Genomic DNA, 11,409 nt, shown 5'->3' with positions numbered 1-11,409 from the left:
TTTTAATTATGGATATAAGATTAGGCTATGATATAAATGTTGCTCCTAATTAAATTCATTGCTTTCCCCTATGACCAATGGTGTTCTAGATTTAATATATTTGTTAGATCTAAACATTTTGATTTATGGGAAGTTATTGAAAATGCTTATATTGTACCCACTACGAAGAAATCCAAGTGGTGTAAAAATGATAAAAGAATGTTTACAATGAACAAGCTTTTGTTAGAATTCTTGCTTAATGTTTTTGACTCATCCATTTCTAACAAATTTGTTCGTTTTGATAGTGCTTACACATTATGGAAATTTATAGAAGTGCATCAAGGGGACTTGGAGGTGATCCGACAAGCTTTGGAGGCTTCCTCTTCAAGTTCCAATGGAGCATCATGCACATGGGCACTAGGCGATAGCCCTAGTGAGGTTTGCGAGTCTGAACCCGATAGTGAATCATCTATAGTTAATCTTGCATGTGCATATGAGAAATTAATGAAAGCCTACAACAAATTGCATCATAATTATGTAAATTTAAAAGGCAAGCATGTTGCATTAAAATCCGATCATGAGGAGCTAGTGTCCAAATTGGATGTCATTGTAAAAGAAAATACCATGCTTAAAGAAAACAACGACTTATTAATTTTGGAAAAAAAAAATTGACCTCATCCATTTCTATCTTAACTCATGAAAGAGATATGTCATATTAGAAGTAGAGATCATAAAAAGATACTGCTTCTTTTATAAATAACTATATATGTTCTACTTCTAATAAACATGCATATGTGCCTAATAATGAAGACTTGAATCTTGTGAATAAACGTATTTCATCTTTAGACTCAACATTAACTTCATGCATTGATAATCATAAGAAGCTTATGAATATATGTGCCAAATCTAAGTCTAAATCATCCACTCACTATGCACACATATATAGTAAAGTTTACAAATGCTCCATTTGCGGCCAAAAAAGGCCATTTATCTAAAATTTGCTATGATGCACACAAACAGAAGAATACTAATGCTCATTGTGCATCTTATCAAGTTTCTTCATCACATGTACACACACATGCACAAAAAGTTCATCATAAGCATGCTAATGTGTATCATTGTGATTTTTATGATAGAGTTGGTCACTTAGCTAAGTTTTGTTTTGATTTGCGAAAAGTTTCTAAATCATAAAATATTTTAAGTAGACCAACATTGTTTCAAAATATTTTACATTTGCAAAATAATCTTAAAAGACCATCTATGTTTGTAAATGTTTATCGTGCACATGTTTATGGTCAACAAAATCAAATGGGCCACTTTCATTGTACTTATTGCAATCGGAAAGGTCATTTGCACAATTTTTGTTTTGACTGTGTTCGTGCACCATATGCTCTCAAAAGGGTTCATATCCCTAGGGTATTGAGCTTCCATGATAGGGATCATGTCCCTAGACTCTTAGGTATCAAAAGTAATTGGGTACCGAAACTTGTTTGATCTTTAAGAACAAATGTTTTTGATTTTTTTAGTTTTCATGTTCTTAAAGATGATTTTTGGTTTTTCAAATCCATAGTTAATAATTCTTGTGTGTTTTGTAATCTAATTTTGAACTATGAAGATTTGTTTTGAGTTGTTCTTTTGGATTCATTGTAAATCACTAATGTGATGATTTTTATGTGTTTGTGCTTATGGATTATCTTTTTGTGCTTTATAATGTATTCTATATGTGGTTTGATCAAGTTTTACAAAGAAGATTTCTTTTATTGATCAAACATCATTTTGGGTTTAAATCTTAATTTATGATTTTATTTGACTGGTTTGTTTTCATTTGAAAACTTTTTTCATGATTATCATGTTTTTTTCTTTTGATTTCATAAATCTTTTTATACATGGCTTATATGTTTAACTTAGTATTCATTGCATATATTCATTAAGGCATTTTGATAGGGGGAGCAACCCCTATACTTGTTGTATACTCACTCATGCTTATTTGTAGGGGGAGCTTTCGCTCTCTTCATTCTTTTGTTTTCTCCTTTTTGATGTTGTCAAAAGGGGAGAAATATTATGAGTATATATTTTTTGTTAATATGCATGATAATTATAAATTGTATATTTATTTATTTTTATGCATATATATCTTTTTGTAAATTATTTATCATCATCAAAAAGGGAGAGATTGTAGGGTCCTTTTGTTTTGATAATGTTTAACAAATAATTTATCACTAATATTTTTTGTCTAGTGTTTGTGTTTTTGTATTTATTCTAGGCAAACAACGTGTTGGAGGATGGTGTTAGCCTTATGATTTTGATGATGATTTGTTAAACAATTTATAACTAATATATTTTCTAGTTTCTGTGGTTTGTTTTTCTCTTTATAGGATTTCAACACATGGTAATCAAGAGTTAAAGATTCAAGTTCATGTGTGTGCATTCACCTAGGTATAAGAGTAGTTTGCTTTCATATATCGTATGATTATATTTAAGCTCAATATGTAAACACAACACAAGTTTGACTTTTTATATCATACAAATAATTTTTATCAAACTTTGTTACAATAGCTTTTATTTTATGTTTACATCTCTTTCATACTTCATTATATATATATAATGAATGCAAAGTTTACAAGTCATAGTTCAAATTTCATGTTCACGAAAAATAGGTTTTGTGAACACTTTTCAAAAACAGTGAGTTTTCACAAACAAAAATTGCATTTCCAAAAGTTTTACTATTTTTGGAAATGAATTGATATTTTTTATGTATTTTCAAAGTCAGCCAAAAACAGATTCAAAACCTGTATCAGTTTGCGATCTACCGTCACGGTCGACTTGTAAAACCCCGAAAATTTGAATATAGTGTGATAAATAATTATAAATATGTTATATAGTGAAAATAATGTATTTTGATATTTGAGTATAATAGGAATTGATTTGAGATCAATTCAATGTATATTTGTGAATATACGAGTGTAAATACACAAAACATGCACAAAGGCAAATAGTGAGAATCTGAGAATTTTGACCAGTTGAGAGTTTCTATGTTTTGCACACTGATTCATTTAGAATCTGGAAAATGTTTTGCACACTGATTCATTTAGAATCTGGAAAAGTGTATAAGATCAAAGTTGTAGGTCTCTTCAAGAACTTTCCAACGAATCTTAGATCACCTCATTCCGAGATCATATGAGAAAGTTACAATATTTTTACCGAACCCCAGTCTGAGAATGACCCAGGAACCTGCGCAGTCGACCGCCGTGGTCGCTGCGGTCGACCGCGCAGCGAACCTGGTTTTGCCAGTTCTGTTTCGGGTCGGGTTTTGTTTATACCAAACCCGGTTGTTACCCCACTTATATATACTCGTTTTGAAGCTCTCAGAACCCTCTTTCAAACCCTAATAGCCTCAGCCCCCTTCTCTCTCTCCTCTCAAAACCCTAGCTCGGTTTGTGGCAGTTTTGGGCGTTTCGAAGGATTTTCGGTGGAATTTTGCGAGATTCTTGGTGGATTCAGCGAGAGGAATCATTCTCCTACAGATCTAGGGCTTGGTTCTCATCAGAGGCGAGTAACATCTCGCCCAACTTCACCCCTTTTTGCCTTATGCTTAGATTTGGGTTTTAATCCGGTTTTATTGGGCCTAAAATCGTATTTTTGGTACAAGTAATAAATCATTATGGTATATGATGCATAGCTCAAGTATTTCAGATGTTTAAAAACCCACCCACGAATTTGTCTTTATGAGATCTAGATCTGAAAATGGTTAAATAAGAATTAATCATGTTTTACTGCTTTAATGACATCTCAATCATGTTTCTTTTGTTGTCTTATTGGAAATCTAATTGTTAGATTTTAAATGATTAAAACTTGTAGTTCTCTATCCTATGACTTGGTATAAATGTTAGAGTTATGCTATAATGGAAATCGTTAAGTTTGTTTGGGTTTTGAAGCCGACAGAAACCCTAACTGGGCTTCTGTCAGCTTCGCGGTCGACCGCAATGAACGCGGCGAGAACAGAAACCTGGGAAAAGCCCCTGTTCGTTTCGCGGTCGACCGCGCGTGACGCGGCGGTCGACCGCAGGGCGTTCTGTCGAGCAGGATGCCTCTGCCCTATGCGCGGTCGACCGGAGTGGTCTCTGCGGTCGACCGCCGCACTGTTTGTGCATATATTCGTGTTGGTTGTGCATTTTATACGTCCGAGGGGTCGCCTCGATTATCTGACACTACATTGCAATGATAGTGACTTGTCTATACATGTGAGTTGACACTTTTGACACAAGTTTAGACCCGTACATCGAGACGCGTTCGAGTTTAGGATATGTATATCTTTCCACATATACCTTTGACAATTGCACCTCTTTACTTATAGTCCATGTGTTGGGCATATCTTACTGTTGATCCATGTGTTGGATACTTATCATTTCGGTCCATGTGTTGGACACGTATTTTATTCAGTCCATGTGTTGGACGTGCATTCACATTTCAGTCCTCGTGTTGGACTATAATCCACTAAAGTCCTCGTGTTGGACTATAATCCATCTCAGTCCTCGCGTTGGACATACATTGGTTAGATTTAGTCCATGCGTTGGACATTGGTTATATTCAGTCCATGCGTTGGACGTTGGTTAGATTTAGTCCATGCGTTGGACATTGGTTATATTCAGTCCATGCGTTGGACACTCGTTACTTTTAGTCCATGAGTTGGACGTTTAATTTATATAGTCTATGTTTTGGACACTTAATCGTTTTCGGACATGATACTCATGTGAGTTTGCATGACACTTGTGGTGGCCTTGTCATGATTTCATTTATCGGTAGAGACGGGTTTGTATTTGTTTTATTTATTGTTTCTTGTATTAGACCTCAGGTTTAGTATTTAGGGATTTACAATTTGAGATACAAGGTATATACATGAGGGTTTCCTTGTTTGGATTATTTCGCTCGACGTACCTACGCTCGTGTTGTAATTTCCTAAATACCAAAACCCATTGTTGTTAGGACAAATGATTTTATATTATTATGTATTAATTGTATTTTCTGTATACAACGAGCCCTTTCCCTTGGGGTTGGTTGTGATGTTGCTCGCTAGCGCTTTGACGCTCGTTGTCCCTCCCCCTTTCAGGTAACGAGCCAGGAGCCCGGAGAGTCGCAGGTTGAAGGCGACACGCTTTAGTGTTCAGCTGACTATTTTTAGATATGTTTTATTTTGGAGCTCCACTGTAGACTTTGTTTAGATGTTTGAGGACTTTATTCTAGATGTTGTAAAGGTTGTGTGCCTTACTTCCTTTACTCAGACTTATTGTATTTGAGATTTGATAAGAACTCCAGTTTATTCATTTCAGATATTGACTTTGTATTTCTATATGTTGGATGATGAAATATCATTTTGATCTCTTTCATTTCATCAGTATTTCTTGTATTATCTTTTACTTGCTTTTGTACCTACACCTGTTGTTGACTCTACTAGAGAGGTGTTAATTGTGATGGTGAAACATGTTATTGCACGGTGTGGTGCATGGCAGGTTTGATATTCTTGGTTTCACCGAGGACTGCAGCCTCGCGTGAACCCAGGGGCGTCACACGACTGCTAGCAGTTCTTTTTCATATTATGCTTCTTATTGGATAGCGGTCGACCGTGACGGTCGACCGTGGCTTAATCCAGAGATTTTTACGGTCGACCGTCAGCTTTTCAAAACTGTTCTTTTGGATTTTGTGCTTTGCGGTCGACCGTCATTTTCTCACGGTCGACCGCCGAACTGATGATTGCTTTCCAACGGCTATTTTCTGATTTGATTCTCTAGGGCTATTTTGGTCTTTTCAAAGTTATTTTGGCTGATGTCTTGAGTGGGTATAAATACCCTATTGCTCTCCTCTTTTTAAAACCAAGAGTTTGTTTTACAGTGAGTTTTTAACAAAAGATTAAGAGGTGTTGAAGAGCTGTTTAAGCTGATTTTATTTGTCTGTTTCAAAAAAAGTTTTCTACAATAAGAAGAGGCATTCAATTCCAACTGAGGATCCTATCCTCATCATCATCTACTGTTCTTCTTGTTTATTGAGAAGTTTTCTAAACTCTTTGTTATTTAGCTTATTGATTCATTTTCATAACTTAGCTATATTTAATTGAGTTGCTTATTTTCATTCACTGTTATCACACACACCTTATTGAGCTTATAATATTTTCATACAATATATTATTGGGTAGTGGTGTGTGATTTAGTTAGAGTGAGCTTCATTGCGTTCTCATTTGTTATCGAGAACAAATCATTGTATTTAACCATTATTGTGAGTATCACTTGTAATACACTTGTACACCGAGAGAAGTGTGAGGCGTGAGATGGGGTCGAATCGAATAGGAGTGGCATCGGTTGACGAACCTGGGAGAGCTTGTATCCGAGCACTTGAGGAGGAGGATACGGGCTAGGTTCCTACACTTAGTGTGTAAAGTATGATTGCATAGTGTTTGATGTGTGAGAGTTTTCGGTAACTTGTAAACTGAGTGTGTAGAAGTTCCGGCTTCCAAACTGGATTGTGATAGTGGAGATCTCCTTGAGGTGAGGAGCGGGGATGTAGGTCGTGGTGACCGAGCCTCGTAAACATATCGTGTGTTTGTGTTTTGCTTAGCATATATTTTATTTGTGCTTATTCATATCATTCTTGTTCATATCCATATCATATAGTTCTAGCAAGAACAAATTAATCAATATATTTTAATTGGCATTTAATCGGGATTAGATTAGCATAAGACCCTAATCACCCCCCTCTAGGGTCTAACAATTGGTATCAGAGCATGGTGCTCTTTGATTTAAGGACTAATCACCTTGAGTTAAAGATCCAAGTTATCGTTTTTGTGCTAATCTAGTTTTGATTATATTTTGCTTCTTGCATGTAATCACTATGGATATGTATGATGCATCTAGTCTAGGTTATGCTATTAATATTGCTCCTCATTTGGATATTTTTCCCTATGCTCAATGGCGTGTTAGATTCAAACTTTTTGTTCAATCTAAAAATTCAACTTATGGGAAATTATTGAGGATGCTTATACTATTCCCACTTCGGAAAAATCCAGGTAGAATAAAGATGATAAAAGAATATTTAATATGAACAAGCTTTTGTTAGAATATTTGCTTAGTGCCTTTCACTCATCATTTTCTAACAAATTTTCTCATTTTGATAGTGCTTACACCTTATAGAAATTCATTGAAGCACATCAAGGAGACTTGGAGGCTATTCAACAAGCGTTGGAAAATCCCGCTTTGAGTTCTAAAGAAGCCTCATCTCTATGTACACTACCACTAGGTGATAACCCTAGTGAGGTATGCGAGCTTGACAACGATGATGTTAATACTTTTGATGAGCTTGCTCTCGAGTTTGAAAAATTACACAATTGCTATATTGATGTAAAAAGTAAGTATGTGAATATAAAATCCACTCATGAAACACTAGTTACTAAGTTTAATTTCATTGCAAATGAAAATATAATTCTTAAAGAATGCAATAAAAATTTGAGATTAGAAAATGCTAGTTTGCTTCATGAAAAATGTGATGCCATATTAGAAGTAGATAAATTAAAATCTAAGAAAACCAATCATGTTTATCCTACTTCTAGTAGCAATGTTTGTATGCATAATGATGAGTTGAATCAAATGAGAAAATGCATATCTATCTTAGATTCAACACTAAACACTTGTATTACTAATAACAAAAAGCTTATGGACTTATGTGCAAAGTTTAATGTTAATTCTTCTAAGAAACATATTTACTATGCACACATGTATGACAAAATTCACAAATATTCTATATGCGGTCTTAAAGGCCATTTAGCCCAATTTTGTCATAATGCACAAAAGATTGACAAGCCTATTCCTGATTGTGTATCCCATCAAGCTTTCTCATCACATACACATGTACACACAAAGTGTAAATCATAAACATGCTCATGTGTACAAATATGATTATTATGGTCTTTTTGGTCATTTGGCCATGTTTTGTTTTGATTTGAAAAGAAATTCTCGTTTGCAAAATAATTACAAAGAAAAATCTATTTTTGCAAATGAACCACGTGCACATCATTTCGATCAACGCAAACCATTCAAACCCTTACATTGCACAAATTGCAATCGCATGGGTTATGTTTACGATTTTTGTTTTGATCGTATCGGTGCACAAAATACGCCCAAACGGGTTCATAACCCTAGGGCATTGGATTTACATGATAGGGGTCATGTCCCAAATGTTATTGGTGCCAAAATGATTTGAGTACCAAAATGAGTTTTATTTCATGATTATTGTTTTGTTTTTTGTTTTATAGTTGTTTTTGAGCTTTAATGTTGATTTTGTTTTTTATTAAGTTAAAATAAAACATTTTCTTGTACTACTAGCTAATAGGTGTTATATATGTATAATATCTCATAAAACAAATTTTTATTAAGGTCCAAAATGAAAGTTTTCACAAAATCCAGATTTTATAATAATTTTGCGGATATCTTTCTCGTAGTCGACCGCCACGGTCTACCGTTAAAGTTTCTGTGATTGTCACGGTCGACCGCCACGGTCGACCACAAGAGATTTTTTCTGTTTCTTGTTTAATTTTTTATCGGGTTTCGGTTTTTGTTTGATAATGTTTCTAAACCCGATTCTTCTACCACCGTTGATTTCATTCTTGAGTTGATCTAAGCCACTGATTCTTCCTCTCATAGACCCAATCCTCTCCTATTCTCCTCATTTTGAAATTTTCCCCAAATCTGCATTTTCTCTCCACGGTCGCACGTCACCTCGTCGTCGATCGACCGCGGCTCTCAATCACTCTCAGTTGGAAAATTTGTTGGGTAATCTTCCTCTACCAATCTTGTTCTTATTTTTGTTCTAGGGTTTCATCATCATATCTAGGGTTTCATTATCAATTTTTGTTTAAATCTTATCTGTCAAACCCTACTGTTGATTTTATTCTGATACAATGCCTCCTAGGAAGAAATCCAAACAAGATATTGGTTCTTCATCATCTATGTCCTCTAACTATGAGGATTTTCTACTGTTCAAATCCCTAATTAAGAAATATAGGGAACTTTGCAAGTTGAAAATTCTACCTAGTAGGTATATTAAATATGAGGAATTAGCTATCTATAATATTCATGAGATTTTATCTGCTGTTGGTTTGCATGAACTGTTAAATGTGGAACGTAAAGTTCTTTATTATCCATTTCGTGTTTATCTATTTTATGCAAACCTATCTGTTTCATCTTCAGCTGATGGTCTCCAAACCATCAATACATCTGTTAAGAATGTTCCTATATCTTTTTCTGCTGACGAGCTTGCGGGAATCCTTAAGATCCCGTCAAGTGACGTTGAGCTTATGTCTATTGATCACACCGATCAGGATGTGAACGATATTATGTTTAAGCACAGTTGCTCCTATCCTATGAACAATAAATCACTTAATCCCACTGCCAAAATCATCGCACGTATTGTTGCTCAAAACCTCATTCCCAAGACCGATAGCTTTGATCATTTTGCTCCTAACAAAGTCAATACTGTATATACCATTTTTGCCAAGATAAAAGTGAATTAGGCAAACGTTTTTCTTAAAAACATGGCATGTAAGCATATCAAGTTTCTACCCTTTGGTTGCTTCATCACTCTTATTCTTCAACTCTTCGGTGTTGCTCTATCTCATGAACCCAAAGTTGATCCTAGTAAGGAATATTTTGATAGAGTCTCTCTCTCTCGAATGCAAATTTCAGACTCTTTATCTGATCCTTCAAAACCATCATCTTCCCGTTCTCGGTCTAGAGCTTCCACTATTTCAGCTTCTGAGGTTTTTGACCGACTGGATCATCTTGAGACTCAGGTCTCAAGTATTCAGAAGGATGTTAGGACTCTTCTTAGCTATTAGTATCAGTCTCTTGGGATTCTAGATCCCTCTTCTAGCTCTGACACTGGTTCTGAAGAGGGCTCTGAAGAAGGATCTGCTTCTGGTTCGGGATCTGGCTCTGCATCTGAATCTGATGACGGTGGTGATTGATATTTGATGCTATGGATTTATGTTTTGTGGAACTTAAACGGGATATTTGTCTTTTATTTTGAAGTTGTAATAACTTTATGGTTTGTGGTTGAAAACTTTATGCCTTATGGAACTATTTCTGTTTATTGTAGTTATGATAGCTTATGACTATCTTTTTATGGCTTTTAGATTTATGATAGCTTATGACTATCTTTTTATGGCTTTTAGATCCTCTGAACAATGTATTGTGAAAACAGGCTGTTAAGGATGCTATTTTTTTATGGCTTTTAGATCCTCTGAACAATGTATTGTGAAAACAGGCTGTTAAGGATGCTATTTGTGTTAACAATTTTGGTTTTTATGATTTTAGTAGCTTGTTAGTATGGTTATGGATGTTTATGGATAGTTATGGATGTGTAGCTCCCATATATGTTCTTCTTTTTATTTGTTATATCATTTATGCAAATCGACAGGGGGAGTATTGGCCATACAGTTGTGCATGAATGCAGGGGGAGCGTTGCTCCTATTTTATTTTTTCCCTTTTTGATGTTGTCAAAGGGGGAGAAAAACTATGTTTAATTTATTGGTTATTCATGTTGATGGCGAAAAACTACATATTGTTGTTTAAGTTATGTGGTTAATTCATATGTGGTTCATTCAATATGTAACTACATGATTTATTTGGTTTATTCATATGAATTTCATATCATTAAATAAATTGTTTGACATCATCACAAATGGGGAGATTGTTGGCCCTATGGTTTTGATGATGATTTGTCAAACAATTTATAACTAATTTATTTTCTAGTATCTGTGATTTGTTTTTCTCTTTACAGTATTTTAACACATGGCAATCAAGAGTTAAAGATTCAAGTTCATGTGTGTGCATTCATTTAGGTATAAGAGTAGTTTGCTTACATATATCGTATGATTATATTTAAGCTCAATAGGTAAACACAACACAAGTTTGACTTTTCATATCATACAAATGATTTTTATCAAACTTTGTTATAATAGCTTTTATTTCATGCTTACATCTCTTTCATACTTCATTTTATATATATATATATATATATATATATATATATATATATATATATATATATATATATATATATATATATATATATATATATATATATATATTGTCAAACAATTTATAACTAATTTATTTTCTAGTATCTGTGATTTGTTTTTCTCTTTACAGTATTTTAACACATGGCAATCAAGAGTTAAAGATTCAAGTTCATGTGTGTGCATTCATTTAGGTATAAGAGTAGTTTGCTTACATATATCGTATGATTATATTTAAGCTCAATAGGTAAACACAACACAAGTTTGACTTTTCATATCATACAAATGATTTTTATCAAACTTTGTTATAATAGCTTTTATTTCATGCTTACATCTCTTTCATACTTCATTTTATATATATATATAATGTA

The sequence above is a fragment of the Asparagus officinalis genome, chromosome 4, assembly GCF_001876935.1.
Source record: "Asparagus officinalis chromosome 4, Aspof.V1, whole genome shotgun sequence".
NCBI classification, from domain to species: Eukaryota; Viridiplantae; Streptophyta; class Magnoliopsida; order Asparagales; family Asparagaceae; genus Asparagus; species Asparagus officinalis.
The sequence above is the reverse complement of the archived record's forward strand: the minus strand, read 5'-3'. Positions refer to the sequence as shown.